Raw genomic sequence first — 9,221 nt, 5'->3', positions numbered from 1 at the left:
CCTTGAGGGACGGAAGGAAGGACCTGAGGGCCCAAAACACTGCACGGAGCTCCAGGACGTTGATATGTAAGGATTTCTCCGTCGGGAGCCAAAGGCCCCTTGCGTGCAGATTTTCGGTGTGCGCTCCCCACCCTTCCAGGGAGGCATCCGTGGTCACTGTCTCCTGGTGGGCTGGGGTCTGGAAGTCCATGCCCGCCGTCAGATGCGCGTGGGTGCCCCACCACCGGATCGCTCGTCGGAAACTCTCGTCGAGTGAGATCCTTTCCTCGAAGTTGCCCGTCGTTTGGATCCAGCGCGCGTCCAGGAACTCCTGCAACGGGCGCATCCGGAGCCTGCACATGGGAATGAGGTAGATGCAGGAAGACATCATTCCGAGGAGGGACTTGATGGACCTCACCTTGGCCGCGTCGGCCACCAACATCCGCTGAACCTTGCCCAGGATGGTCCTGGTCCTCTCCTCCGACGGGGAGGCCCGAAGGGACACTGTGTTGAGCCTCGCTCCCAGAAACAGAGTGTCTTGCGCGGGTACCAGGTGGGATTTGGCGTAGTTCACGGAGAAACCCAGGTCCGTGAGAAGTTAGCCGGTCCTTGCCGTGTGGACCACGGCGAGCTCCCTTGTCTTGGCTCGGATGAGCCAGTCGTCCAGGTAGGGGTAGACGTGGATCCCTTCGCGGCGCAGCTGAGCCGCCACCGGTGCGAGGCACTTGGTGAACACCCTGGGTGCCGACCGTAGACCGAAGGGGAGGGCTTTGAACTGGTAATGCCGCCCTTGGACCACAAACCTGAGGAATTTTCGGTGCCCCTTCAAGATGGGAATATGGAAGTAGGCATCCTCCAAATCCAACGACGACAGGAAGTTTCCTTCCTCCAGCTGACCCAGGACGTGCTGGAGGGTGACCATCCGGAACTTTTGCGCCTTGATGAACTTGTTCAGACGTCGCAGGTCCAGGATGGGGCGCCATCCCCCCGTCTTCTTCTTCACGAGGAAGTATCTCGAGTAGACTCCGGAGCCCCGAAGCCTCTTTGGGACGAGTTCGATGGCGCCCTTCTTGAGCATCGCCTTCACCTCCAGGAGAAGTTGAGGGACGTGAAGTTCTTTCCTGGCCACGGGGGGGACGCGCGGACACTTTCTTTGAAACTCGAGCGCGTGGCCCCGGGCCAAGGCGTCCAGCACCCAACGGTCGGTGGAGATGGACTCCCACACGCTGATGAAGCTCGCCAGCCGGCCTCCCAGCGGGGTGCTTCGGTGGGGGCCCGACCCCCCTGCCGGTTCAATCCTGCTTCGACGAGGCTTTAGCGCCTTGTCCTTGGCGACGACGGCGGGGTCCGCCAGGCTTGCCTCGTCCTCTGTAGGCCTCCTGAGATGACGAGCGGGCCGCTTGACGGTAGGAGGAGAAACCGCCGCCGGAACCTTTGGAGGCGCCCTTGCCTCCGCTGCTCCGAAAGGGCGTCCGTCGTTGTTGCAGAACTCCAAGGGCCCGGGCCGTCTTGGTGTCCGCTTTAATGGCCTGAAGGGAATCGTCCACCGTTTTCCCAAACAGGTTGTTCGCATCGAAGGGCATATCCAGGACTCTGGTCTGAACGTCTTGACGGAAGTCCGTAGCCTTGAGCCATCCACGCCGCCTAAGGCAAACGCCGTTGCCCAACTGGCGGAACCCAGTGTCGGCGATGTCCGTCGCAACGGTAATGGCGTGGTCCGAAGCCACCTCACCTTCCTGCAGGATCTCCAGGGCCTCTGCCCTCTTGTCGTCCGGCAAGAAGTCCAGCAGGGGAGCCAGTTTGTACCAGAGCTCCCTGTCGTATCGGGCCACGATAGCCAAGGCGTTGGCAGCTTTAATCGTCGTCGCTGCAGACGAGATGACTCTGCGTCCCATAGCGTCCAATTTCTTTCCCTCGCCGTCCGGTGGGGAAGTCGATGTGGAGGCCGCACCCCCCCCGCTTTTTTCCTGGCCGCCGCGGAGACGACGGAGTCCGGGGTAGGCTGCGCCCGGAGTGTCAAGACCGGTGGGGGGGTCTGTACTTCCGCTCTCTATATGGTAGAGGAGAGGCACAGAAGACCCCAGCCAAGATTCTCGATTACGGTAGCGATGGACGAGCAATCAAGGCCTAGCTTCTCAGGAGGTGATGCAGGCTGGTTCTTAAGTACAGTGTATCCCCAAGCCCCCCACAAAGGAATGTCCACACACTGTATTACTGAAAACACAGTCTTTATATAATTAATATTCAAGGGTTATGTACACTTATCACAACAACGCACTTTGTGCTCAGGAAAACCAATAATGATAAATATCTACAATTCTAAAGTGGTACCACTAATATTAGACCTCATTAAAGTGCATTCACAATACTGTAAAAATGGCACACAGATCAATAAGAAGGAAACCAGCAATAGAGAGAGGAGAGATAAAAGATGGTTGAAACAATAGGCAGAATACTGGCCCTAGCTACTGGACACAGTTCTGTGTGGAGGTCCCCCCACCTGGGCAACCTGTAAAAGAAAGGGATACGACACAAGCCCAGTCCATATATTGTTCAACAGTCTTATTCTCTCCTACAATGTTTTTACCCCCCCAATGTACCTGGTGGAGTCGAGTTCTTCGAAGAGGCGTCGACAGATCCTTCTTGAATGACCCCCTTTTAAGCAGGAGTCACGGATCGTCGAGAGGCGTCGAGAAACGTCGAAGACCTCGGGGTTCGGCGACGGGGAATCGACGGCCCTTCTTGAATGCCTTCCCTTTCAAGTGGGAGGCACGGGGCGTCGAACGTCCGTCGACAAACGAGGTAGAACGATGTCGAAGAGGCGGCAGCTTCGTCCGAGCGGTGCTCGTCGGCGTCGGGGCGTCGGCGTCCTGCAAGGCGGAGGTGTGCGGGGCACCTCGATGACAATAGTTCTGGACTGCAAAGATTGTAGAGACGGGAGCCCAGCAAGGGCGTCGAGTCGCTCGAGTCTTTGGGATCGTGAGGTGGCGGGAAACCCACCGGCGGATTCTCCTCGGCGCGTTGGTCGTCCTCGACTTTCTCCGGCAGGGCAAAAGCGGTCGACGGTGCGGACGAGGGAGTCCTTCGAGTCAAATGTTCTTAGGCAAGGAGCGGACGGCTCCGTCGTCGGCGGCACGGCGTCAAGTGGTTCCCACGGCTGGGCAACACAACTTCGACGGGCCTCCAGCGGTTACACAGACCTGCGAACCCTGGTCGACGGCAATGGACTTCGACAGCGTCGAGGTCCGGGTGCTTCACTTCGATCTCCTCGGCGGTCCCGTCTCGGGTCGGCAGCCTTTCGAGGGTCTGACTTCCAGGGCGCTTCGGCGAAGATTCAGCGGTGCTCGATGGTCCCTCGGAGCACGGGAAGAGGGCGCCTTACCAGGTCCTCTCTCGGGTCAGTCCTCGACGATTTCGACAACCCTTCAGTTCCGTCGAAGCAAATGCCACAGCAAGTCTTCTTCTTCCAGCTGGACGTCGAGGATCAGCAAATCCAGTTACTCTTGAGTGGAGACTCAGCTTCTGAATGCTTCTGAACAATTTCCAGTGGTGAGAGGTCCCCAGATATACTATTCTGTCTCTCATCCACACTGCTGGCACACACACAGCAGCCAATCACACAGAAGGGCATTCATGCAGTCAGTCAGCCAATCAGGCACACAGTGCATTCAGGCCACACTCCTCCCTTTCAGACACTCACAACAAGGAATGTGGATTGGGACAAGTACCCAGCCATTCAACACTACACACTGCATTCAGGCCAGTTTCGGGCAGGGCTGTCTCAGTCTTTGTCTCTCATGCCAGAAACCAGACAACCACAACAAGGAGTGTATATTGGTCACACACTCCATTCACCCAGGTCCCACCCACAGGAGGTACCCACAACATACAGTCACTGGGAAGGCTCCAGTCAGTCTAGCTGGGCCTTCACAACAACACCATATATGGAACTTCCACCCAACAGCCAGTCAGGGGGAAGGGACAGAGTCAGGGCTTCCCAGGACTTTGGGAAAAACAAGATAACAGGCAATAGAAAGCAAGAGGCCACAGGGGCCATCTTGCTTCCTATCAGGAATCAACTGATTCCAATGGCAGGGCCTGGGTATCCCAAAATGGAGGACACCCAGAGCACCTGTCAAATTCAGCATGGAGCTGCCACCAGCCCATACCCTGCTCTGTGGGCCACCCACAGGTGCCCAAAAACATACACTAGGGGCACAGGGTTGTACCCCTACCCATGGGTGCCATAAGGGTATCCCATGGGTCTGTTCACCAAACCAAAAGAGAGCTGCACTGCCAGGAGTCCCTCATGGACTCCTGGGCAGAAAACATGACAGAACACACGGTAAAAACAGAAAAAGGACAAGGATTCAGAGGCCCTGTCCCTCAGATGCATTTCCGGCATCACAGTCGCCCCCCCCAGACTGAGGTGGAGGGTGCCTAATCTCCCACGGGATAGACACCCTCATCCAGACGGTCAACATACCTTCTGGAAAGGCCATCTGCATTATCGTGACTCTTCCCTGGTCTGTGCTCTATGGTGAAGTCTAGCCCTTGTAGGCTAATCGACCACCTGAGCAATTTCGGATTCTCACCCTTCATCTGCATAAGCCACTTCAGGGGCTTATGATCTGTTTGGACCTTGAAGGTGGACCCCGTAAGGTAGGGCCTAAAACGCCTAAGGCTCCAAACTATACTAAAACATTCCTTTTCAACAGTAGCCCACCTAAGTTCTCTACCCTTGAGTTGTCTACTGATGAATATGATGGGATGTTCTCTCCCTTTGTCATCTAACTGGGACAAGACAGCTCCAATTCCGGTGTCGCAGGCATCCGTCTGGACGATAAAGGGTCGGCTGTAGTCAGGCGCACTCAACACAGGTGCCCTACACAGACTTTCTTTCAAGCCATCAAAGGCCCTCTGACAGTCTTCAGTCCAATTAACCTTCCTAGGCTGTTTGGGTGAAGTTAGAGCTGTCAGGGGTGCAGCTATGGTTCCATAGTCTGCCATGAAATTGCGATAGTACCCAGTGAGGCCCAAAAAGGCTCTCACCTGGGTTTGAGTAGTGGGAGTCTCCCAGTTCTGTACGTCCTGTACTTTACTGGAGAGAGGTTGGATTTGACCCCCTCCTACCTCATGACCAAGATAGGTAACTTTCCCCTGAGCTATCTGGCACTTGGTGGCCTTGATAGTGAGGTTAGCCCTTTTCAAGGCCTGCAACACCTTATCCAGATGTGTCAAATGCTCTTCCCAGGTGGAACTGTAGACGGCAATGTCGTCTAAGTAAGCCACACAAAAGGCTTCCAGCCCACTGAGCGCATGGTTGACCAATCTCTGGAAGGTGGCAGGGGCATTCTTCAACCCAAAGGGCATGACCCTAAACTGGTAGAGTCCCTCAGGTGTGGAGAATGCCGTCTTTTCCTTGGCATGGTCCGTCAGAGCTATTTGCCAATAGCCTGAGGTAAGGTCAAAGGTGCTCACAAATTTGGCAGCACCTATAGTGTCCACGAGCTCATCAGCCCTGGGCAATGGGTGCGCGTCAGTTTTGGTGACGGCATTGACTCCTCGGTAGTCCACACAGAACCTCCAATCCTTGGTACCCGCCGGGGAACTTGCCTTGGGGACAAGGACCACTGGACTGGACCAGGGACTGGTGGAGGGTTCAATAACACCCAGATCCAACATCTTGGCGACCTCAGCCTGGATGTGGTTTTTGACGGTATCTGACATACGATAGCTCCTGCTTTTGACAGGCACACTGTCACCAGTGTCAATTTCGTGCTTACACCACGGTGTAAGGCCCGGTGTCAGTGAAAACAGAGGGGCATACTGCTGGAGCAAAGCCCGGCAGGCCCTCTGCTGCTCTGTTGTCAAATCGGGAGAGAGTTGTACTCCCTCCACTGAGCCATCCTGAGGGTTGCTATGCAGCAAATCAGGAAGGGGCTCACTCTCATCCTCTTCTTGCCCTGAAGCTAGCAAGAGACATGAGACCTCTGCTCGCCTGTGGAAAGGCTTGAGCCTGTTGACATGGAATACCTGGGGGGCTACCCCAGAGGCTCCCATGTCCACCAGATAATTGACTTCGCCCATCTTGGAGATGATCCTGAAGGGTCCAGTCCACTTGTCTGCCAAAGCTCTAGGCTTGGTAGGCTCCATCACAAGGATTTCCTGTCCCGGAGTCCAATCCACTTGCGAAGCTTTCAGGTCATGCCAGTACTTATTCAATTCCTGGCTGGCCTTGAGATTTGCTGTTGCCTGACCCATCATTTGTGTCATCCTCCGCCTGAGGCCTAACACATAGTCCCCCACTTGCTTGGCGGGACCTGGAGGGGTGGCTTCCAAGCCTTCTCGGATCAAGGCGAGGGGCCCCCTCACGGGATGTCCAAAGAGTAACTCAAAGGGGCTGAAACCAACACCCTCTTGAGGTACCTCTCTGTAAGCAAACAGCAGGCATGGCAGGAGGAGATCCCATTTCCTCCTTAGGGGCTCTTCCAAAGCACCTAGCATGCCCTTGAGAGTTTTGTTAAATCTCTCAACCAGACCATTGGTCTGGGGGTGGTAAGAGGTGGAGAACTTGTAGGTTACCCCGCACTCTTTCCACATGGTTTTCATGTAACTAGACATGAAGTTGGATCCTCGGTCAGAGACAACCTCCTTGGGGAATCCAACACGGGTGAAAATGCCCAGGAGAGCCCTGGCAACCACCTTGGCAGTAACAGTCCGAAGGGGTATTGCCTCAGGGTACCTGGTGGCATGATCTACCAAGACCAGGATGAACCGATGTCCACCTGAAGTGGGAGGGTCAAGGGGACCGACGATGTCGATGCCCACCCTCTCAAATGGTGTGCCAACCACTGGTAATGGCTGCAGTGGGGCAATGACCCTGCCTCCAGTCTTGCCAGACAACTGACAAGTTGGGCAGGTCCTGCAGTGGGACTCCACCTCTACTCCCATCCGTGGCCAGTAGAAATGGGCAGAGAGCCTCTGCTTAGTCTTCTTGGTCCCAAGATGACCAGCCAAGGGCACCTCATGCGCCAACTGCAGTAGGAAGGGCCTGTAAACCTGGGGTACCACCAACCTCTTGCGGGCACCAGGTTCGGGCTTAGTGGGCTCACTAACAAGGAGCTCACCCTCCCAATAAATCTTGAATGTCCTAGGCACTTCACCTTGTGCCTGGGACAGGGCCTGTTTCCTCAGGCCCTCGAGAGAGTGGCACTCTCTCTGTCCCTTACAGAAGTCTGCCCGGGAGGGTCCCCCTTCAGCTAACAAGCATTGAAGGTCGGGATGATCCTCCGGGTTGAGAACCTCTCCCACAGGAGAGTCTTCTGTCTCTTCTCCCACAGGAGTTGAGTTTGGGTTTTCCGCTGGACCCAGCCCGTCCGGAGCATGGATCCCAATGGGTGCTGTCGGAACAGCAGGAAGAGAAGGTGTTCCCTCCACAGAGGTGGCCTTCTTAGTCTTCCTTCTTCTTGCCTTAGGCCTCGCCTTTGGCTCGGGTACCTGACTCACAGCCAGACCCGGTGTCACCTGTGACCTAGTGACTGCAGCAGCAGTCATGGGAAGACCATCCGAGATCAACCCCAACTCTACTAGATCATTTCCTAACAGAATGTTAGCAGGGACATTGTCCTGAACCAGGACAGGAAGCTTTGCTGTCTTGTCTCCAATCATGAGTGTGACTAGGGCTACAGGCGATAATTTGGGAGGCCCACCAGCTAACCTGGTGGTTCTCAGAGGAGCACCTACATAGTCCTCTGGCTTGAGCAGGGTCCTGTCCACCACTGTCATGCTTGCCCCAGTGTCTCTCAAACCAGTAGAAGGCTGGCCATTCAAGAGGACACTTCTCAAAAACCTACGGGTGTTCTGCGGGATAGTTGCCAGTACTTCTGCGTACTGGTCCCAGGCCCCAAGGGACACTAAGGAAATCTCTACCGGAGCACCAAATGTGATTCCTGTAGAGGAGGGGAGGACAGTGGCCTCCACCTCAGCCACGGGGTAAGGGTAGGTCAGGCTGACAGCCTGTACTCCAAGTGCCTTACCTTTACACTTGGGGTCACCCCTTTTGTGATCCAGAGCCCCACAATCCCAACAAGTGCCAGGAGTGCGGGGTACGGTACTGGAACCACTGGGAACCTGCTTTGCAGCAGGTGGACCACTACTCTTATTCCCACCCACAGAGGACTTATCCCCACCAGATTTTTGGGTCTTAGGAGAGGAAGGTTTTGGTTTACCCGACTGTGATTGCTTTTGGGACTCCTCAGCTTTCTGAGAGGTCCCCTTTTCTTTGTCCTTGTCCTTCCCACTGGAGTCCTTAGGGGACACCCGGTGGGAGACCCACTTGTCAGCCAACCTAGCCAGCTTAAAGGGGTCCAAAATGTTCTGGTCAGCCACATACTGACGCAGCTCTGGTGAACAGGCTTCAGAAAAATGCTCAAAAAACAAGAGGTGGGACAACTCAACAAAAGTTTTCACCTTGTAACCGTCAATCCACCCCATCATGTTCATGTGCGCAGTACTCACCCAGTCAACCCAAGACACATTCTCTCTTTTCTTAAAATCCCTGAACCTTTTAAGGTATTGGGTAGGTGTCTTGCCAAACTTGGCAATCAAAGCAGACTTCATACACTCATACTGACCCCTTTCCTCCACACTCAGCTTCAGAATACAGTCATATCCAGTTTGAGGCACTCTGCTTAACAAACACTTAGCCCAATCTCTTTTATCTACATCATGAATTGCACAAGCCATTTCAAACGCTTCAATCCATTGGAGGATATCTGAACCCTCCACAAACACACCAACCAAATCTTTCATAAACTTGGTGGCTGGGGACCTGCCACTCAATTGGTCTAGCTGAAGTCTCCACTCTAGCTCTCTCTAGCTGGATTCTCTGACATTCAGTGTCCTTGTCTTTGAGCGCAAGATCCCTATTCTTGAGTTCCACTTGCTGTGCCAGCTCCTCTTTCTTAAGCTCAGCTTCTATTTCCAACTTGCGATATTCAAAGGCCAATTTCATCCTTAATAACTCAAGTTCCATGGAATTGCTGGGGTTTGGAACAGAGGCAGCAGGAATGGTGGCATTCCCAGAAACAGATTCAGCGACAACCCCAGGGGCAGAGTCCTCACTGGTTGCATCCCCCCCTTCATCAAGGGTTTCACCATCAGTCTGGTAGTCCACCAGGGCAGCTATCAGCTCAGCCCTAGACTTATCCACAAAGTCCAACTCCATGGCTTCACAAGCA

The sequence above is a fragment of the Ambystoma mexicanum genome, chromosome 4q (assembly GCF_040938575.1).
Source record: "Ambystoma mexicanum isolate Mex_15411 chromosome 4q, UKY_AmexF1_1, whole genome shotgun sequence".
NCBI lineage: Eukaryota > Metazoa > Chordata > Amphibia > Caudata > Ambystomatidae > Ambystoma > Ambystoma mexicanum.
The sequence above is the reverse complement of the archived record's forward strand: the minus strand, read 5'-3'. Positions refer to the sequence as shown.